Source organism: Corvus brachyrhynchos, unplaced genomic scaffold (assembly GCF_000691975.1).
Source record: "Corvus brachyrhynchos isolate BGI_N302 unplaced genomic scaffold, ASM69197v1 scaffold103, whole genome shotgun sequence".
In the NCBI taxonomy this organism is placed as follows: Eukaryota; Metazoa; Chordata; class Aves; order Passeriformes; family Corvidae; genus Corvus; species Corvus brachyrhynchos.
In genome coordinates this window covers 528,044-551,071 of record NW_008237436.1, presented here as the reverse complement: position 1 = coordinate 551,071, position 23,028 = coordinate 528,044, and the positions used below count along the sequence as shown (strand labels likewise).

The window sequence follows — 23,028 nt, the reverse complement described above, 5'->3', positions numbered from 1 at the left end:
AGATACTGAGAAATGTCAGAAATGCCCTGCTAGCTCAGGCCCACAAGAGTCGGTTCCCAATCTGTGGTGTCATTTCCATGCCCTTGACTTTGCCACTGCTTTATGTGAGAACAGAGCATAAACAATTCCTACCTCTTGCTTTGGATTTGCCCCTTCTTGTTCAGTGCCAGCTCAAGCCAGACTGTCCCAATTTTTCCAGCACTTGTTGAATGCTGGCTTGCCACCCCCATTCCAGAAGCATCAGAAGAAACAAATGTTCATGAGTACCTTACTACGTGTCCAGGCTGTTTTAAAACGGGACGTAAGATGCAGCATTAGCAACCCATGTTTAGCTCACATAACCCAGGGATACCAGCTGTCATGGGATGCCAGGAGTGAGGGTTGGTGAGATGGCCAAGCCAAGCCAGCAGCTCCCTGGCTATCAGTGACACAGTCCTTTTCCTCTCTCCCTCTTGTCTCACCATAACCCAATTCAACTCTCCTATCCTCCCCCCAGCTCCACTTCTTGCATTCATCTGATCCCTCAAATATTCAAAAAGCTAAGCCCTGCTAGCTCCCCCAGCAGTCCACACAGTGAGAGCAGGTGGCTCCAGAGAAATGGTCAAACCACATCCACCACAGTGAAGGTAATAGTCACTGCCCTTGACACCTTGGAGAAGTCCTTGCAGCCTGGTGGATCAGCATGGACTTAGGCCAACATGTGCTTTATTCTCAGCTGAACCAGGAAAGACCACTGAAGGACTTGATCCCAAATGGAGAGCAGCATGTGAGAGTGTGTATGGGGAACAATGACTTCTCCTAATGATCTGAAGCAAAATAGTGCTTCCAAGAGGAAAAGTACTTTTTAGCTAATCACTCTTTCTTTTCCTTACCCCTCTTGTAAACAAGCTTTTAATAGAAAACTAGTGCACAGGTATGCTCCTACTATGCTAGATTTGTATGTTGTGTATACAGGGAGTGTTCATCTTCCTATCGAAGAAGTTAAACTGTAGTGTACGAATAGCAGTCCCCATGGAGAAAAAATAATACTCCTCTTATTTTTTCCTTTATGGGTAAGAAATCCCATCAGCACAAAGTTTATACCTTGAGTGGTTGGTTGGACTTAAACTTTTTTCCTGTCTGCAAGCAGGGACACTGTATTTGTAATATCTCTGCTGCACAAACACCTCTGAGGAATCCTCAGAGCATGGAAGGGATGTCAGTGCTCATCTCGTCCCCTCTGTCATCCCAGACCTCAGAGCCAAGCCATTCCCCAGCAAAAGGCAAGGGAAAACTATTACCAACGCAGAATCCTGGATGACAACTCTCCCTCTTTTTTTGGCTGCGTGGTAGCTCTGAAGAACTTCTTGTCAGTTTCCATATGATGGACACTAAGCATTATGTGTTCCAGCTTGGGTTTTTATACACTTGGTGCTTGGCACATTCTCTGGGCCTGTGCAAGTTCAGGAGCCTTGCTGGTCACACCTCATCTATTCCAGCTATCCGCCCCCACCCTCACTAGGAACAACCTGAGAGGGCTTCTAGGCCTAGCAAAAGGTTGCTTTTTCTTTCTCCAGTGGTCCTCATTTCCACTCACTGGGATATAAATCCATGTTTTTCCCTCCATCCTTGTTTTCCAGAAATACTGGTCATGGGACTGCAGTCTGATGTGACTCAGTGAAATCATTTGAACTCAAAGCAAAACGAAACTATTCCCGCCTATATCCACATCTGTCTTTGTGTTCAAGAAAGGACTGGATGCAGCACTTAGTGCCATGGTCTAGTTGACAAGGTGGTGATCAATCTAAGGTTGGACTGCACCTCAGGGGTCATTTCCAACCTAAACAATTCTGTGATTCTGCGATTCTGATTCTTTATCTGTACATCATCTCTTTGTGGGTGGTTCCATTTTTTCAGCCTTATCCTTCCACCATCACATCTTACTGCCTGTGGATGCTCTGGCAACAACTGAGGAGGGGTGAGCAGTGGGCTGATGAGACAGGGGAGCACAGGAAGCTTTAAACCGGATTAAACCGCTGAGGTCAATACATACTGTGTAACAACGCTGTCCCAGCCCAAGTGCAGGACTCTGCTGGCAGCGTGTGCTGCCCTGTTCTTTGCCCTGTCACTGCACATTATGACTTTCCATGACAAACCTGACTAAGAGCTTCCTACACCTGCCCACTCCCAGCTGCTCGCTGCTGTGTCCTTCCCAGCTGCCTCCCCAGTGTGCAGATTCAACTGAGCATGTGGCCACTATCTAAAAATGGATGGGCGTTGTTTCTTTTTTTTTCCTTTTCAGAAGGAGAGGAAGTGATTTGGGTCATTATAAACAAACATGCCAAGCTGAGAAGTGGTAAAATTGGAACTGAGAGGAAGGGTTTGGGGAGACAGGACGGAAACATATGATTAGGATACAACATGGAAAGACACCTGGAGAGGCTTGACCTTCTATATCTGTGCAGAAACACAAAAGAAATTGGGAAAATCCTGGTGTAAAATATAGCGCTTTTCTTTCCATTACTGGAATGTCTTTTGACACCTTTATTCTGTTTACTGGCTGAAATCAAAATTGTGAAGGTTTTGGATAGAGCACATATTCCTTATAAAATGTTACTCTATTTCAACAAGTGAAAATTAGCTTCTGTCTCTTGTTTCTGATACACTCAAAAGCCTCATGGGTGAAACGTGTAAGGTACAGCAGCCTGGACCCCCTCAGCTGAGAGTGGCCTGATTCACATCCTGTGCTTACCCACAGCACCATCCCTGGCCTCCACTGCTCCAAGAAGCAGCTTTTAAAAATAAAATAACCTACTTTCTGAGGAAAAGGAGGAGTCAATACAGATGTTTTCTCCAGGCAGAACCTACAGCTGAAAGATTGTATCCTCTTCCTTCAAGCATGCTATGTTACAGAGATCTCCACGTGTGGGACTCAGGAGTGTGGTTACAGGAGCCAGGGTGGTGGGTAGGGCCCATTCGCTTCAGAGAATCCATATTCATGCACATCTCCAGGGTGTGCATATTCAGCACATATTTTAGACAGCTGTTAATGCTGGTGTGACTTGGACAACATTTTAAAATGCAGTTTTTCCCTTTCCTCACCACATACATATTCAAAGCACTTAGAGTGATAAAATTTCTGACCATTTCCTTGAACAAGAGACCTTAATCACCTTTAAAAATTCCCTTTTCTGTTCCATCCCCCTTGCTGTCAGCATGGATGCTGGCCATCTGCCTGTTCCCACACTGCCATTCTGGACTTCCCCTGATCAGCAAGGACTCTTTCATTCTGTATAGAAGGTCTCACTGGCCAAAGCTGAACCTCCAGGTCACAGGTTTATGTCCAGGGTCTCCTGGAAACTTCTGGAAACACTATGAAGCCTTCCACATCCCATGGAGTGGAGAGGAAGTACCCAGCTTGTGTTGGGTGAGCACTGGTACGTTTTCAGTAGGCGGAGGGCAGACAGCGAGCGCAAGAGCGTGGGATGTGTGAGCTGAGGCAGAAGGTTAGTGATGAATACCAAAGAATCCCAAAATTATGAGTTGTAATCCACAAGCAGTTCCAGGGGAGTTTCCATTCAGGACTGTGATTCAGCAAAGCTGCTGTCACAGGCAATAGCATATCAGCCTAAAGTCACCACTAAAACCATCTGTGACAGTCAGCCTCTTCTCAGATGGGTGGTTGCCTTGCCCCCATGGTTTTTCACTAACTACCATTTTGCTCTCACATAAAATGTTGACAAGGCAAGAAACCAGAAAACTCTAGGCTCTGGCAGATTTGTTCTCAAAGTTAAAGCACAAAACCCATGGCAAAAGACATCGGCTGCTTCTGGAGCTGCAGGAAGGACTCGTTGAGAAAAGTCTCCTCAGCAGCAACCTGGCCTGGAAACGGGCAGCGGGGAAGGCGAGCTGAGAGTGCTGGAGCCGTGCGAGGCTCGCCATGAGATGGCAGCCTTCCCCGCCGCCTTTGCATGCCCCGCATGCCGGCAAGATGTGCCAACACCGCTTCAGCACAGAGCACTTCTGTCTTCCCGGCAGAGACGGGCTGCCAAGATTTTAACAAAGGGCTCCCTCAAAAAAAAAAAAAAAAAAAAAAAAAAAAAAAGAGAGAGAGAGAATCAGCCTTGCTTTGCAATATATAGAGCAATCCCTTGGCGAAATCCTTCTCCTTCGTTGAAATAAAACCCCAATCCAGTAATTACACATTTCCAGTACATGTTCTCCCCACACAAATCTACCCACTGCAGATTGGCCCCACAAGTGAGCTTGGCAATCCTGGGCACGTGGCAAAGGCCTCTGAGTGCTGCCAGCCACATCTCAGAGAGAAGAGCTCTGTCATGGGCTGAGGGGCAGCAGGAGCTAGGGGCAGACAGGCAGCATCCCATTCAAATACTCCCATGTCTCCAGTGCATTCTGGAAGCACATTCAACATGATGTGAACAGAAAGTGCTGGCATGAAGGAGTAGGAGTACGGGGCTATTGGCCCCATGGCAATCCACTCCAGAAAAAATGGCTTGTGTTTCAGAGCCTGTCAGGATTTACACTGTGGAGCAACCTGGGCCACTCCTTCCTTTAAGAACACAGACCAGAGCTCTACCCCATGCTGCTCTCACCTGTGTGTTGCTATCACAGAGAGGATCCAGACAGATTTGGAAACATCAGGGTATCTTTTGACTCTCTTTTTGGTAGTCGTGCTAGTAGGAGTTAACCCAGGGGACAGAGACACTGTAAACCTACAAGGAAATAAAAAAAAATTATCCACAGAGTTGACTTGTCCCTTTCCTTAAACAGATGGAGTCACTCCACATGTAAGATTGTGTCTATGTAAGCCCAATTCAATGAATTTTGACTTGAAAGTGCACTAAGGTGAACCTGGAGAATCAGCATTGCCTTGGATGAGTCAGAGAACCCCTCATATGTCAGATGCTGAATTCAGTCACACCGCTGTGACTCTCAGCTCTCACACCTCTGGAGGTAACAGTGTGATTTCAGTGGGAGAATTGCACAACCGTGCTCAGAAGCTACCTCGCTCACCGCAAGGTGTTGTATTGGTATTACTGACAGCAGCATCTGACTTCTTGCAACTTCAGTCTTCACTGAGCTTACACATGAACAGAGGTCAGCTGCTGAGCACACTGCTGACAACAGGAGGTGACAGGATAAATGAGCAGGACTTGCCTCCAAAATCAGCTTCACATATGCCCCTGTACAGCTGTGTCAGCAGAGATGAAAATGTGGCACAGCTTGCTCCCCTCTCCAGGCTCTCCAACCTTCATTTTCAGAGCTAGATCCAGAGTAACTTCATAGCCTTCAACAAAGCAATTCCCAACTCATCCTTGTATAAAGAGAGGCTGTATCTGTCCCTTTGGTTTTTCATTAATGCCACATTTGATGACTTTCTAGTTGCACTAGAGAGTCCCTATGCCTTTCACAGCTTTCTTCAGGCTATAAGTACAGCGGGCAACTTTAAAATCATGGGCAGCAGCCAAGCTTGTATACAGAAAACATTCAAATATAGATGACTTTCCACCTTTACTTGCCAGAGGCCAAATCCTTTCAAACAATGATAAACCTTATTTAACCAGGAAGTTTTCAAATCCTGGAGTGGGCCTAAAGGTCACAAGGTCTGAGATGACCTTGAAAAGTAACTTACATCTCGGTGGACATCCAGGGGACTCAAGGCTTAAACAAATATATTCTCATATCTAATTCTCCCAAAAGCAGATCTCTGGTGCCAAAGGTTATACACTTAGTGAAATACTCTGTGCAGACACGCAGAGCTGTATGTATTTCCTCATAATTAACAGGGATTACTCCTAATTAATAAATACGGGTCTTTAGGAGGAGGAAAATGATTTGGAGCTTGAAGGATGTGCAGGCTTCCTGCAAAATGCATGACAATTGGTATGATGATTACACAGGATCAGAAGATGCAAAGCCAGAGGCAGAAGCAGAATCACTAATCCTCAGGTCTGAGCATGGCAATTTTGTTATTTTGCAGCACAGCAAGGAAATAGCAAGAATGCAATTGCTCCAAGGACTCTTCAGCACAGAGCTGAAGCAGACTGTGCACGAAGCTGCAGCAACTGCTGCCCATGCCCACAGAACTAACATGCAGGCCAAGCAAACAAGGCAGCAGAGGCAGAAAACAAACCAGGGCACAGGGTGAGAAGAGGCCTGCACTAGGGTCAGAGATCTGAACCCACCAAAAAGATGTGGAAAAGAGACAAGCAGCAGCAGAACTAGGAGGCTGCAAGCCTCCAGCATCCCAAGGCTCAGCGTGAGTAACAGGCTAAGCATGCAGGGCTGGGTGGAGCGCCACTGGGCAGTCACCCAGCCAGGGCAGCCCCACTGCAATTCCATTTATCTTAGGACATTTACTCCAAGGATTAATTGCAGCAAGAACCACAAAGGTAGTAAGGCGCTTTTGAGGCACCTGAGTATTGCTGGGTAATCCATGCAGACTCTGACAATGCAGATATTCCGGCATTCAGAAATTTCTATCTTTCACTGACTTTTAAAAGTGGCTTCCCTTTGCTTGTAACTGGAGCATCTCACTGCATTTGCTGTGATATTGCAGCCTGAAACTCTGTGATACCTAACCCTGCATCTTCTCCTGTGCCCTTCAGTTTGCATTGAGCCTGGCCAGATGGGAGATCCCTGCAGTGCACCCAGCAGCTGCTGTGTTTTGTATCCAGGGGCTGTGGGTGTCTGCAAACCCCCTGTGATTCCTCACCAGCATGGGTTATAGATATATGCAGGTAACAATCTGGGAAGTTAACTCAAGGACTCCTTCTGCTACAATCTTCCTTGTTTCCTGCACGCTTTCTCTCCTTCGGTTAAGGTCTCTTTGGCTCTGACCCTGTTTTTATCACGGTTATCTGTAGACGTGTATGTGCATCACTGGCATTTCTACTCCATTATAAATGCCATTTTAATTGCAGCCAGAGCAGGCTTTTAGAAGGTGCTTTACTTAATCTTTCTTGTGTATGTTGCAAACAAAAGGATGCATTCCAGGAACCACAGGCTGGTTTCAGGAGCCTGTTCATTACTACAGAAAGTAGGGGAAAGGCTTGCCTTAAGACAGCTGTTATGTTGCTGTAGATCAGACCTGAATAATGAGTTTGGTGCTGAGAGTGCCCGTGAAGTGAATGGAGGTAAAAGGACAATTGCCAGCAAGTTGCACGGGGAGACACCTTATCTCATTAATAGGATATGCCACCCAGAAAGCTGGGTCTTAAGTCCTGTTTCTGGCAAGGACTTGAGTATTTTATTCTTGTCTGAAAAAGGGATGTTTCCTCTCACTTAGAAACCATAGGCCTTTTTTTTTTTTTTTTTCTGGACTTGGTCATTCAAGCCCTTTAAAATCTCTCCCAAAGAACATCCACCAAAGATGGCGGGGTTCACATCCACATCCTCCTCCTGTTCATTAGCTCAACATTTAGAGCATAACTAAATACCTCTATTCCTCAGTCAGTGGAGAGAACCAAGCCCATGCCCCCCAGGCCCTGACAGGACTGACCTGCAGGACTGACTAGGAGGGGAGAGCCAGCAGTCACAAACTTGCCATCACGACTGGTTGGGCTGAGCCCTCATCACTCCAGTAAATCTTGCTGCTCTCACAGCTGGGCTGGAAGTCAGATAACACAACAGGACTAGAGAGTACATACTAGGCAGATCCTGAGGTGGTACCACTGTAGTCAGGACAGATTCCTTTCTGAATATATGCAGGCAGAGCTGTGCTGGAGATAGGTTGGTCCCATTTGATTAAATAATGGCTGAAATCAGAGATAAAACCCAAACTGCCTGTTACAACCTGCTTCAGTGCCCCATTCTTTCTTACTGCTCTTTTTCCTTTGACCACACCATTAGCCTCCATTGCAGGAGGCAGCTCCTTTTGCTCTACTCAGTCTCAGATTCACATACGGATGTTGCTGCCCCATGTCCTGCAGCTTCTCTTCATGTCTCTTCCTTTGTGTCCCTTCCCCAAGGCCTCTTTCTCCTCCTTCTGAACAAGGAGTTCTTGAAAGTTTGAAGTGCTCCTGTGTGGAGAAGCAGGTCGTGATGAACCTGTGGAAGTTTACTTGGGCACAAAAGTCACTGGGATGGCAGGTGCCACCAGAGTCCAGTGGCAGCACCTCTGAGCATTTGAGAATCATATTTCTGCATACAGCATTTAAACCCTCTTGTGGTTCTAGCCACAAATCTTAAAGCCTTGTCCCCCCAGACAGCAGAAACCTGCTTTGGAGGGATATTGGCTGCCTCTGTCACCTGTATGTTTCCAGGGAAATTGAGCGTTTTGCTGTTCCTCTGAAAAACAGGGACATCCAAAGTAAAAATTTCTCAGCAAAGTACTGTCACTGAACTGGTAAAACAAAACCTGATTGTATTATTTTGTGTAACCAGACACTGCCACCCTGATACAGATTGTTAGCCATATTCAAGGCATGCAAACAGCAGTGTTACTCATCTACAAAAAAGGTGTCACAGTCAGGTTTCAAGGCTGGGATCATTATTTTGTTTTGCTATACATCAGCAGACTACATAGGAAAGACATCATTTAATGTCAAAGCTCATTTAAAATAGGTCAGTGTAAGATACTGTATTAGCAGGGCAGTAAGCATGCCTTGTAACTGTATCATTCCTGTGTCACTCCAAATTTATACCTGTAAATTTCTCCTCTAAATTCTCCTGGCATTTCTATGAATTTTGTACCCTATCACCTCACCAATGTGTTTGCATACCCTTTCCACACCTGTATTGGTTTTGAATGACAAAGAATCCTTGAGACAGAAAGTTCTCTGAAGGATGGTCAATCAAAGACTGCACAGGCTTTGCACTTGGTAGAAAATGGCAATAATTACTTTCAACTGAGGTTTCTTTTCCTTCGGGCACACAGACACACAGATACATCTTAGTAATAGCTGTGTCAGATAAATCTGGGAGTAGCTAGGCTAAGCAATATTAATATGATGGTGTTGATAGGTCAGCTTTCAGCAGCAAGGTCCAAAGCTAAACAGTTGTTTGCAATATTCATTATATCCAGCCCTAAATCCCACCTCTGGTTTTATTTGTGTGCATCACGTTTTCAAGATTTCTGAGGTATGAGAAATAAATAGCAAGCTTGGTTTGTGTGATGGCAAGTGGAACCCCCAGGCCTCAATGGTTTTTTCTAACCTGTGCTTGGTGCTGTTGCAGGGCACCAGGGTTGATGGAGGGGAGAGGTACCAGTGTGCTCACCTGAGCCCTGCTCCGAGAGGATGGGTCAGAGAGCATATGTGGAGGTGGAGGTTTGCAAGCTCTCCTGGGTTTGCTGCTACAAACCTAGGCTGTGAAAGGTGATCCTGCATGTATCTACATTGCTTTTTAGAACCCAGCTGTTACGCACCTGACACTGAAAAATCATGTTTTGGAGAATTGATGCATATTAACACTCCTCAGCCTAGCACTAGTAACAATAATAACAAACAGTAATGAAATAAGACCAATCTTTTGGGAAGGAAAAGAAGTGTATGGACCAAGACACTGAAGAGATTTACTGCCAGACTAAAAATGATAACAAAGTGTTTTGAAATCAGTTCTGAGGTGAAACACTTCCTTCTCATCAGGAAAGTTTATTGATGCACTTGGGAAGGATGCATATACATAAAGTTTGTCCATTTCTCCCATTCTAACAGTTCTCTATTAAAGGACACCACAATTCTTCACTCATTTATGTACTTGTACTGCCCTGACTACTCTAACTCTACAATATGCATTTGCATTCTTCCATGTGTAAATGGTGATTGAAAGACTGAGGATGTGGTGTAGGTGGAATAATTGTTAAAGTTGTTAAGTCTGTCTTATTAAGACTTTTCCCTCCCCACATAAAATCATTTCAGCTTTATAGCTGGACTTGCAAATGCCCAGTGTCTGTCTCAAACTGACTGAATCCTCTAGAGAGTGCATCAGCTTGTGGTTCATATTGAGCTAGGAGAAGCAAGGCAAAGACTGTTCAATGCGATCCCCTCAGAAACCCTTCTGGCAAATCCATTTGTTTATCCCACACTTTGCTTCTTTGGTGGATTGCCCTCAAAGGAATCACCACTTAATTCTGTCAGTATTTGGGAAATGGGTGTTCATCACTAGGAACTGGCTGGATAAGAGCTCATTTGGTACACCCAGCCAAACTGATCTGCCTTGAGCTGGCCATAGTGTCTGTTTGGAAGTAGTCTGGTTGGGCTCAATGATCTTAAAGGTCTTTTCCATTCTAAAGGATTCTAGGATTCTTTGCCCTACAGCAAAATATTTTGGTTTTCCCCTGCAACATTGTGTTAGGTTTGAAATGAAATTTCTCTGAATGACTATACTCCACTGATTGCTGTGGCAAAGATACCATGTGTCATACATTCTGCCCTGTTACTAACCACAGGCAGATTGTCTTTTGGTTGCAGTAAGGCAAATATGGGCTGAAGATGGACAGTGTCTCTTCCTGGCCAGTGCCACCCTCTCTCTGGGCAGCTTCCTGTGGAGACTTGGGGATCTCTATCAAGTTTTTTTGAGTGTTAAATGTTCTTATACAAGTGAAAGTCAAACAAATGACTCATGGAATTAAGAGAAAATCAGATTATTTTCTCCATTAAAAACTCCATATTTGTTTTGTCTCTAATAAAAATGCAAGTTAATGCATTAACATTATTTGAAGAATCTCAAGTTCCCCCTCAAATTATTTCCTAAATGCAATACAAAGATATTTCAATGTTATCAACTAAAAGAAAGTGCTTGACTATTTCCACATCCAAATATTTCATTCTGTACACCAATGCACTTCACTGAATTCAATTTAAGTTACACTCAATGCCTCAATAAGGTCTTGGTACTCCACTGCCTTTTGTTGTTCATTTTCCCCATTGGATTGAACTTCCTAGACAAACTGTACTTCCCATAATGTGTCTGCAAGAGTTCCCTTAGCACTGGCTACAGCTCTCAAAATGCACAGACAGTTTAATGGAACATTTCTAAAAAATACCAAAACAAAACAGGGGTTGATTTTCCTGAAGAACAAATACAGAAAAAGAAGAGAGTTATGGAAAATTTAGATTTTGTAGAAACTACAATTTCAGTGGAAGTTTTCCACATGAGCAAGAGCCATTTGTCATACTGACAGTACACTGGAAAGCTCAGGAATTGGACCTGGACTGTCACATGCCCTGCCCCTTCCACCCACCATGGCTCCCTCCTTATTCCTTTCTGTGGCAGCATTTGCCAGCCCTAGAGGGAAATTTTCCCTTTTCCTAGGAGGAAATCAGGCAGGTGCCTAAATTACAGGGGAAAAGGAGGAAGAATGGAATGAACCTCCTGGAGGCTTCAATTTCCATAGCTCTGCTTCTGTGCAGAGACAAAAATGCAAGTGAGCCAGGAGTAACTGAAGAAAATAAAGAAAATACTGCTCTGAGTTCTTCCTTTAATCTATTCGCTCAGGCAAAGGTTAAATTACCATTTGAATGCCGCTGTAGAAGAGCTAATAATGTTGCCATTGTGTTCCGAGGATCCTCTCTCTTAATAACACTCTCTTTTCAACTCCAATTAAGGAAAGCTGTGGTTCCAATCATCTCTAGGATGAAGATCCCTGTTTTTGCCATGCACTAGACTGGTTGTCCTGTTGTTCCCTCATCGATTTCCTGCAGTGCTTTAGGTAGTGATTCAGGAACAGCTGACTGTGAGGATATGCTCCTGTAGTTAGAGAGAAGGGAACTATATTTTGAGGTCTTTATGAAATTATGCCAAGTGGCTTGCAACTTTCAACTCCTGGACCCCAGGGAGAAATCTGAACCCCTGGCTGAGAGTTGAACAAAAACCATGGTAGTGTATTACTATCCAAGAAAGCATTTTTGGACCACGTTTAAAGGTATACTCTCCCTCCTGATTAGGAGATTGTGTTTTCATTGCCATTTAGAATGGATTTAGCTATCTATGAGGTTATCCTGCAGACTTTCCAGGCTTTCCCATTGTAAGTTATATGTACACTAAGGAGGAAATCAAAACAAATGCGTATTTGTCTTCAGCACTGACAATGGTGTCAAGTGAAAGACAAACAGAGCCAGATCAGCAAAAGGAATAACAAAAGTACTTACAAAGAACTGAGCCAGTATATATAATTTTTTAAAGGGGTGCTAATTATTCAGCACAAAAATCCCCAGCGCTGCACATTGCAATGGGAAAGGATTTGCAGAGCGGTGTATCAGTGTCCAAGTGCAGACAAGGCCCAGTCCATCCTGTCACTGGTGTTTGCTTTTGGCTTTCCCCATCCTCACAAGTCACTACTGACTCTCTTCTGGCTCAGAGAGCCCACTGGACCTTCTGCAGTTGGTCCTACATTGCTTTGGACAAGCAGGAGACAATGTGTCCCACTCACCAGGGACTCAGCAGGGGAAGAAGTCCACCCTCACGTCTCCTGAGTGCCCTAGTCCGTTTCTGAGACTTCTCTCTATTCATGAGAATCAGATAGGCAGAGAACATCTGGGAGGATTTGTGGCACTTCTGAGTCAGGCCTCTGGTTTCTTTGCTCCAGTAACCCACCCCTAAAGGCAACCTGCATCCAGAGACTGTTATCTCCCAAAGAAGCAAGGCAGAAGTTCATTTAGGCCCTCTCATATTTTCCTTCCATGAAGGTCTTCTTCACTGCTAGCAAAGGGTACTTACATATTCTGTATTCTCATTTATGAACTCTTTATAAAGATAAAGGCAAGCAAGAATGCGACTCTAGGGACAAGTTTGCTGTAGAAAATAATAGATCCTCACCCATACTTCAGGTCCTGATGGCATGATCTCTTTCGCAGTGCTCAGACCTTCCCAGAGAGGCCATGGTGGAGCTGTGTTCTGACTTTAGTACATTAATTAATGGCTGGAGTTGATGTGACTTGTGGAAATGGAGGAGGGCCTGAATCTACTTACAGTCTCTGTTCAGCTTTGTGTGCACCCTCTGTAATTTGGGAAACTCCTCCTGTGAGCATTACCTCACTCATCTCAAAGCCCTGAATAGCTCCACACCTATGCACTGCACAAACAGACCAAGAGAAGCAGTCTAGAGGGCTCCCAGTTACACAATATCCCTGAAGAGCCCTTCCACGAATCCCACAAAGGTCTCGTGGCAATAGGTTTTGCAAGACAGTTCTGAGAAAGGTCAAAGACCTCTGTCTTGCAACTGAGTATGTGAAACGGTGCCTCCTCATAAACGCTGTCACTGTTACATTGCAGGAGCATTGCAAACACTATGGCCTTGCACACACTAGGAGGAACTTCAGTGTTTCCTGTCACGGCTCAGCTCCACCTTTGGTAGCATTCCTGTGAACCATTGAATCAGCAGCAGAGACCCTGGCTTTTGCATGGTTAGCATGTGGCTACATGGAGGCAAACCCCAGAGAGACACAGGCAAATGAAAAGCTGCTCCATTTAAACACCTCACTTGGGCTAAACCCAGCTGGCTGCCAAGAGCTAGAGCTTCCTTTGCTGTTACCTCAGGACTGCCAGCCCAGTGAGGCACACTCTGGACATCCTCCCCACAAGCTGGAACCCACACAAAATTCAGTGACAGCTGCTCAGAAAGCCACTGAATGGAAAGCATCGCATACCTCATCCTTTTCTCACACACTTTAGCTAGCTAACTAAAAGTATCACCCTGAATGTAGCCAAGCAAAAGTAAATTGAACCCTCAGTTCCTCCTTTATGAAGAAAGGCTTAAACCATCAAGCTTTCATGCATGCAGGACTGCTTTAAGCATGCTGTGTGTACAGGAATGGATGACTGAGCTGAGGTGCAAGAATCCCCAGCCCCATGTTTATTATTCTCCTTAGAAAATGAGACATCCTTTGAAACATTTTTTGGGAGTGTGCAGACTTGCACTTGCACAACATAGCTCTCCTATGTCTAGTAAGATGCTTCAGTCATCAATGGAAAGAGTAGCTGTCCTCTTCCTTTCCTGGTCTGTTTCAGTAATACAGGAAAGCATAGAAACCCAGGTTTTTATCTTTACGAGGTGGCTCACATGGCTAACCAAGGTATCAGGCATTACATAATTTAGCATGGCAGCACCCCAGTTGACCTTTGCATCTGTTTCCCCTCAGTGTGCATGTGACTCTCTGTTATCTGACAGCTCAGAGGAAAGGAAAGAGGTGCCTTCCCATATGGCAGCTTTTTTTTTTTTTTTCCTGAAGACTTTATAGGAAATTCTGATCAGAAGCTTTAAACACATTATCACAGAAATGGTCAAAAAGTTAAGTTCTCTTTAGATTTGCATTGCAGTAAAGTACAATAATGGTTAAGCCCTATAGCAAAATGAGCATCAGACTTTAGCTTAAAGCTCTCAGACAGATACAAATAGCTGCAGACCCTTTAATTGTTTTCAGACCCTTTAACATATCCTTTGATTTTCCTGGTAAATTAATCTATGCATCTGTCAACTCTCAAGACAAAACTCACAGGACTTCATGGCCAATTAAACTCTTCTGGCAGAGGAAGAGCTCCTAACGTTGGAGTAAATTGTATTAAAATCTATTATAAAGCCTTTCCACATTGTTACAATGGGGGGAAAAGGTGTCAGCTTGCATTTGGATCAAAGCCACTTGCAAAAATCTCATTTTACCCAGTCACACATAGGTCTTACATATCTTAGTGGCGTCTTTGCTTTCTGTGATGGGTTGAGAAGAGAAATGAAGTAGCTCTGTGAGAATGGATATCAGTGATGCCTCATCTTCAACAGATTCTGTGTTTTGTGGCTTATGGTAATCTCCAACTAAAGTTTTTGCTGTGGCTGGGGCACCTGTATGGTCTTTCTTCTTTTGCTGACAACATATGAATTCATTTGCCAGACTTCTTCTACTTGGGCCATTCATAGGAGGTATTTGTGGACTTTTACACCTCCACCTGTGTACTTATGTTCTTGAAACAGTAATGTTGCTCTATTGCATTTGTTTTCCTTCTTTATCTAGGGTTCAACTTGGCCAAGAACAGAAAAACTATTAGTGAGGGATGATCGGACAGAATGACCATACCATATGATCCCATAATTCTCATTTCACTAGGAAATTGGGCTAAAAAATGAGCAGTTCATTAAAGCCCACTAATGGGTTTATATTTTCTTTTCAAAGTATGTTAACAGCAACTGGATTTTTTTTCCCTTTTATTTTTTTCCCTAGAACAATGAACAGGAGTTATCTCTTACATTCAAGGGAACATGGCCCCAAAACATTTCCTGCATTAATTCCCTATGGAGAAGGCAGGATGTTTAGGAATCATGATGTTGAGGACAAAGGTTGGTCAAAATACTGCACCAGTACACTGCAGAAGGGGAATAATGGCTTCAGTGATATTTTTCTATTTTTTGGAGAAAACCAAAAATAAATGTAGTTCAACTTTGTTCAGTGGTGAGCCAACAAAAATCACTTTCGCCTCTGACAGAAGTCTGTCTCAAGTCCAGGACATGTCCAGGCAAGGGTGTATTTCTGACTTCCCTGATCTCCAATATGAGACTAATAAATTTTTTAAAAATCTGTGCCACAGTCAGTTAACACATATATTGCTCAGTGGCAAAGCAGACTGTTTGATCTTTGTTCTAAGGGTAAAGCACCATTTCAGGGTTGCTTGGCAGCTCTGTTTTCCTTCCCTTAGCAAAAGAGATGGATTCATTTAGAATTGCAGGCCACGAAGAAGGGAGATCAGGTGTGGCAGAAATGGCAGGTGGCTGGAGCTGACTTGACAGCAATTAAATGTACAAATCTTTGATTAGGCTCACGGGAATGGAATCATTAGCTACAGTGAATGGACCAGCTTGCTTTCCACTGCCTCATTAGCCATAATACTGATATTACTTTAAAAAGCCTGGAAAAAAAGCCCTCCCATACAGAATTATGAAAGCTGAGTTTCAAGGGAAAAAATTAAGCTAGTGTAAGCACTTTCTAGCTGAACAAACAGAGCCTGGCTTTTCTGGTCACTGGCAAAAAAAGCCTCATGTTTGCTGTACTGTGAGATAGCCCTCGATCCAGTGCCGCAAGCAACGATTTACAGAGATCAACAAGTTGCTCTTGGCCACTGAAATTTACTGAGGACCTCATCAGGCAGCATCCTGCTGTGCTCCAGTTCCAAGTACTGGTGCCTTTAACAACATCCTACCCTTCAAGTGAAGACCTTTGGTCAGTCACACAGTGGAATTATCAGGCTGGATATAAGTTGCACATAAATCTCCAAGCTAGCAGGCTTAACCCAGGGGAAACTTTGGCTTGGACTTTGTTTATCTTCCTGTAACATGACTGGTTGAAGAAGGGCTGCAATAACAGCATTCTGCCATAAATTAATATCCTCCTGTCCCCAGTTCTGCCCTTGCTATTTCATGGAAAGTTCATAATGAAATAATCTGTACCCACTTGCCCTTTATCTCCCACTCTTCTTTTGGTACTCTCTATCCCACCACATTAATTTGTCTGACCTGCTAAACCAGAGTCCTCTGAACAAAATCAGAAGAAATATTTTCCTCCAGGGCCCTCATGTAGGGTTTCATGCTAACAAGTTGATGGCACAAAAGCAGTTTGGGACACAGAGAGGGCAATGGCATTTCGCCTCACAATGCTCAAGCAACTGGTAGTACAAATGAAGCAGGGACAGAGGGAAACAACTTTTGGGATTTGGTGACAACACTGCTGGGCCACTGTTTTGCCCTCTACAGCAAGAGCAAGATGAGAAAAAAAGATGCCACATTCTCTAGGGATTAATATTGTCCTCTCATAACATGGGACATTGAACTGTCATGCACTCATAACACCATCCCTTGTTTGATTGTGAAGTCTGGGTTCAGGTTCTGCTGTCCCAATGGTAAGACAAGATTGCCAGTTCCATGACTTGCTCCTTCCCAGCTTTCACAGGGACCAGATGCTACAAGAGAGCTACATGTCACAAGTGACTTACCCATACAGGCATTAGGTAGAAAATTTCATTTTCCATGTGGGTGTAGTTTGAGAATCATTACACTGTCTCCTTGCAGTAGTAACAGCATACTTCACCTTCTTTAAGCAGATTTGTTCCTCATGTGCTTTTTGATATGTAAAAGACAAATATAAAAAAGGGACTTAGCTGAAAGGGATATTTTCTCTCAAGAAGGAAGTTTGAGTTGTCAAAGAAATATGAAATACGTGGTACAAACTGTCCTATGGAGTTACCTGCAGAAATAGGTAACTCCACTGAAAGAGAACATCCAGCCTAGACTCAGTGTGTCACTGATTCCCAAGGGCAGGTGAAACATCCCATGTTAGCTGACTAACTCACACGTCAGCTGAAAGATTCCCACCAGGATAGTCTTTTCCAAGACCCTTACATGGCTGGCTGTATCTTTGTGGTCTGAGTATCTAAACAACTCACAGAATCAACAAATACAGATCAATCTCATCAGCTGTGCAGCACCACTTTTCTTTCCATGATGGTGATGTGAGAAATATGAGGTGAGATTCAGTCAACAGTGTCTTTGTTCTATTTCAATAAGAAGTGAACTTCCATGTTGAAAGAAAGTGCTGCAAAAAAAATAGAGGTGGTCTTTGAGGGACCAAAGAGGGAATGAAGATGAATAGAGATAAATTTAAGAGGGAGGAGAAAATGAGAAAAAGGTGCTAAACAGCTTCTAAATTGTTCTACTGTAGAAAATACAAGCTGCATTGCTTTTGCTTTCCCATGTCTGCCTCCTCTGCATTTTAATGACAGTTGAATGTCCAGCCTGAAGGGCATTTCTACAAGTCTTCCTCGATTCCTACCTGCTCATGTACACGTGCAATTTCCTTTGCAGACCTGACCTTGAGTGGTTTCACCCTAGAATCAGAACATTGATGGTCCTTCACCACACCACAGGTTACTTTTTACATGGACATTAAAACCTCATAAAGCTTTGACAGATGCAGAAAAGAGCAACCAAAGTTATTCCCACTTCTTCTATGTTTCCTTCTCTGAGCACTTGCCTCCTCCCAGAGCAATCAGCAAGAGACTGACTTCGCTTCAGTCATGGTTTATTGCCTGATTTCTTAACTGTAGCTGCTGTGGGGATGGCATGGAAAAGACTTTGGTGGGCTGCAATATCTGGCATTGCCACACAGAGTTTCCATGGAGGTCATTTGTCAGCGTGATAAGTGATTTAAAAGCCTTGGAAAAGTTCAGCCTCTATGACTTACTATGGCTTTTCCATCTCTAACTTTTGTGGCTCTGAAGAAAGTGCAAAATTTGTAAACAGTGCATGAGAAACCCTTTACAGTCAACTTTTATTTTTCCTTTGCTTCCCATTCACAGCAAATATTTTGGTAAAAAGACCCACTGAAACAGAAGACAAAGATTAAGCAACATCCAGAGCTGCAACTACAGAACTTGCAGTCCTCCACCACTGTGCTGCCCAGCCAAAAGCTGTGTTACAGCCAGCATGGAAACAGGAGGAAGACTTATTGTTCACCATGTGTTTTGACTCTGCTCTGGGGCTTAGATGACTTGTTGGTAAAAATGCCTGTGTCCTGTCTCCATAACAGACATATCAGTTGCAAATTATCTGTCCAGTTTTGCCATTGTGAGTAGGGCCCCTGTGGGAATTGATGGTACTGCATTATTGTTGTTTTTGGCGGATAGCCTCCAAACAAAACCAGCTTCCCTACTGCCAGGGAGGGGACAATGCTGGTGTTGGGAATATTTCTATTTGGGGCAGTTACGTGTTTTGCGAAGAGATGGAGGCGTGGGGTGCCAAGCTCTCCAGTGGGTGCCCCACGCCAGTACAGCCAGCCCCTGCCTATACCTCTGCCAGCTCCCTGCTGTGCTGCTCGGAGTCCTGTTACACGTGGTGGAAGCCTTGGAGCGGGGAAGCGAGGCAATTTGTAGTCATGTTACATTTCCTACTTCAGAACTGTTTTTACAACTATTGGCCCAGCCTGCCCCAGGAGCGCTGGCCTCCACAGCGGGCTGTGTTGTTTCATTTCTGTCAGCAGTGGGTCTTTTCTCTCTCCTCCTGCAGGAAGGCTTTTGTTTCATGTCTTTCCTCCCTGCTGCATGCTGTGTCGGCCAGGAAGCCTGCCACGTGCTTGAAAGCCTCCTTCCCACCCCTCTCCCCTGCACGTCCACAGCATCTCTCTCAGCTCGTCCTGCAAACACTCATTAGGGGCTTCAGGTGCAGATGCTCGGGACCTGCTCCTGTGTCTGACCACAATGTGTTGTGTGATAAGAGGGTGGACACCTGGACAACGGCTAGTCCAAGCATTACATTACAGCCCTCTCTCTTATGCTGTTTACTTTTGTGACAGTTTCTCCTTTCAATTCTCATGTCTGTAATGTTGATCTAGGAGGGAGGCCATCTGGATCCCTGCCTCCACTGCCAACCCCGTCTTCACCCCATCTTCATCTCTACCTCTTCATTTCTCTGTCAACTGATTCTGCTAAGTTTTGCTCCAGCCACTCCCTATGTTGGGTCTTGCCATACCTGGGGGGACCCAGCTTTCATTTCTCACCCTTGCTTTTTGCCCTCCTCAGGTTAGACTGACCACAAGGATCACACAGAGACTACCTCGGCTCTGTGCCATGGCAGTGGTTACAGCCAAATCAAGACTAATCCTCAGCTCTTAACAAACTGAGATCCATCTAACTCTCAGCTCAAAAAATGGACAAAGCCTATAGCAAGGGCTATGAAGGGAATGCACACACACTTTATTATGAGGATTGCCATCCCCTGAGAGACCATGACCTCAGAGACACTGCCTCCATCTCACAAAGGGTTTGAGCAGAGCACAAGTGTCTGACCTCATCTGGGACCCCTGGGTCTGGGGTAGTTTCAGAAAACATTGCCACAAGTTGAAAAAGCAGAGAAAAATCTGCATGAGTTTTTTCTTTGCTGTTTTCTTCCAAAAATTTTTCTTAGAAAAAAGAAGCAGTATTTCAGCCTGCCAGATCCAGCTATTCTCTTCAGTCCTCAGCTGGCCTCTCCACAGGTTTTGCTGCCAGGGTCCTGGGCTCATGGGAAGTGTTGGTGGGGCATCTGCACCATGGTGGGGAGATACACACACTGACTGGGACCGAGCGAGAGCTGGAACCCATGAAAGTACAACTCTATCAGCATGGCTCCCTGCCCAGCCTAATTAGACCTGCCAAGAAAGGCTAATTAGCCAGGCTCAGTGCCACACTGATGTGACTATACCACTCTCAAGAGCCAGCAAGCATCATGTGCAGCTCACTTTAGCATGGAGATGCCATGTGAAGCTGGACAGAGTATATATTCACCAGCCTTTCCTCTCCAAGCACGCTGAGCTTGTAAGAGCCAATTGCATGTACTTTGTGTAGATTTTGTGGTAAGGGGTTTTACAGCAGGACTTCCATAGACTGAAGCTTCATGACACCCACGGTGAAAGAAAGAGTACTAGATCTTCTCTTTTGCTGGAGAGGAAAGCCAGAGCACATGGAACATGAGAGGCTTGCTGGAGTTCCCCGAGGGAGCCCGCGGCCAGCCTTGTCTCACCGCCCAGCCTGCCCGCCTCTCCCTTCCCTGCCCACGCCCGCCCTGCCTGCCTGCCCAGCAGCGCTTGGCTGCCTTCCCTCACCTCCGCCGCAGCCGTGGCCACTCCTGCAAGGCTCTCACAGGACAGTACCGAACGTGCTTTGGGCCCTGCTCAGGCCTTTCTGAGGATCCCTTCCCTGCCTTGACAAACAGTCACAAGTTGTATTTTTCCCCTGACCTCTGCTGTCATAAAAAATACTGTCTGCAGCCTCTCATGCTTTGGGGGGACACTTACAGAAGGGCACTGGTTCCACCGTGTCTGCAGTTCCCCACGGCCATAGGAGGGTGGAGAAATCTGCTCTTAAGGTGCGTAAGAAGGTAGTGAATCATAGGAGCAGCAAGCTCTTGTTTACCAACACCTCACTCTGTAAAGATTTCTTGAACACGGTAATTTGTGAGATAGCTAAAGTCTGGTTTCCAGTTGAGACAAGCTAAGCCCTGTGCTCAGCCGGGAGAAAGGTTCTTCTTGGCTAATGTAGTGAGGACAGTGACCATGGAGAGTGATGGCCCCAGCTTCTCCGGTGGATAGGACCTTGTGCAAAAGACACACAGACACACACACACGGAGACACAGGCACACACACAAACACAAACACAGAGGAAAGGCTACTAGAGGAAAGGCTCCAGAAATTGTCCCTTTACTTCCCAGGTCCAGTTGACAGTTTAGCAGGGGTGAAATAAATGAGAAGGAGAATATGGAGGTAGTAATAGTCCTACCTTTGGACCATCATGTCGAAGTATAGCGAGAGGAAAGCGCGGGTTACGCACGCACAGAAATACCATGACATATACTACAGTGCTGCATAATGCAAGCAAGCGTAGCAGCAACTTGTTACCCTGACTGAAGGCTACAGTGTAATTAGTGTAATTACAATGCCGCTGGCTGAATTCACTCGAGAAGTATGGCATTCTCTGTGCCCTACAGGGTAATGCATAATCCCAAATACTTCATCAGTTGAAAGCGAGCTCTGAGACACGTTTGAGCTGCAATGCAGTCTCACAGCCAGGGTTTTACTTAAAGGTAGTTGTCCCCAATTCTCCAGAGGATCCAGTTGCTGCCACCAATACCTTTACTCACTTTATCACTGTTGGGGAGAGATTGTGGCACTTCCTCTTTGGGGGAGTTGCTAATGGGTCAGGGAGACAGGGCCACAAGCAGCAACAGCTTCCTGCGTACAGGACACTGTGAGAGAGCAGCAGTGCTCAGCTGGCCCACAGCTGAGCTGTGCCAAAGGAGTCCAGCCCCATAGCTCCTGTCCTGCTGCAAAACATTAACTATTCAGGGTGGCTCCAAGACCTGGTCAGCCATAATGCCTTCCTTACACACTAGTTGGACTTTCATCAGTTGCTAGTTTTCATCTCCAGCTCTGCTCCCTCATCACCTTCCCCCCCACCCCACACATATACACTTCTGTGAAATTTCACCTCACTTCCCAATAATTAATTAATTAATTCCCAATAATCTTTTTTCCTAAAGAGCAGTAGGAATAACTGGCTTTTGAATTCAGCACAGAAAGGCTACAATTACAAAAAATGTTTTGGGTTGACAGGAAATTAAACTGTATTTTCTTGGTAAAACAATAAAACCCCAAAATTCCAGTTTGGATCAAGCAAAGTGTTTGGTTCAACCTGAAACAAAACACTACATTTTTGTGTTTAAACTTTTCACCCCTTTTTATTTACTGCAGGCAGGAAAACCTCAAAACAAAAACAAATGTTTCAAACCGAAAAGTTGAGCTGTTTCCCTTTGAAATCATTACGCTGCATTGACTGCAATTTCTCAGAATTACCCCTCTTTGTCTTTGGCTGAAAATCTTTGCTAGATTTCAGGCTTAATTCACAAAAAGTTTTACACAACACCAACCAGTATCCCAAGGATTTCACCTGGCCCCACTTACTATTATTTGAATTTGCATCCTGAAAACATTTGGAATAATAATGCTATTTTGCCAACAATATTCTTAATGCCAATGCCCTCTCAAAACCATGTTCTTCTCAAAAATGCACTGGTCTTCTCTTCATAATAACTCATGCAGGGGTTGAAAGAGAGAAGGGGTCTTCCCTTTGGTGTGGTCCTTATGTGCCCTGAAGGCAGGGCCAAAGAGCAAATGTCAACCTCTATCCCTGGTGTCTGCAGGCTGCAGCCGGGATCCTGTGGCTGAGCTGGCCAAAGTGCCACTTCACACTGGGCATGAGGCAAGTGGGATCCAGCTGTGTGGTGCCGGGAACTGGGTGCATCTGGAAATGATCTTCAGACTTAAGTCCAGGAAATAAGGAGCTATTCACCCAGTCCGCTTTTGTCTTCCACTGCTCATCAGCCAGTGGGAAAGTTTTAACTGTGTATGGGGTTTTAAGGCTTAAAATCTGTCTATGGGTTTTGTCTATAAGGAATAGAGAGAAAATAGCCTCTGGATTTGTTTTATTATTTCCATTTCTAATTGCACATGAAATAGCAGAACAGGGAATAGGTTTGGCTTTTGACCCTAAAAGACTTTAGGGCAAAGATCCCATCTGTT

General features: G+C 44.7%; 1 long non-coding RNA gene across 1 annotated transcript in view; it reads right to left on the bottom strand.

Moving 5' to 3' along the window:
* LOC108445983 overlaps positions 1–21,291 on the bottom strand; it is a 23,805-nt gene extending 2,514 nt beyond the window's left edge. The window contains exons 1-3 of the long non-coding RNA XR_001861079.1: positions 21,230–21,291; positions 16,915–17,038; positions 4,593–4,712 (exon numbers count right to left, since the gene is read on the bottom strand). This is a non-coding gene — a long non-coding RNA (uncharacterized LOC108445983). The remainder of the gene's footprint in view (positions 1–4,592; positions 4,713–16,914; positions 17,039–21,229) is intronic.
* Positions 21,292–23,028: the final 1,737 nt, after the last annotated feature.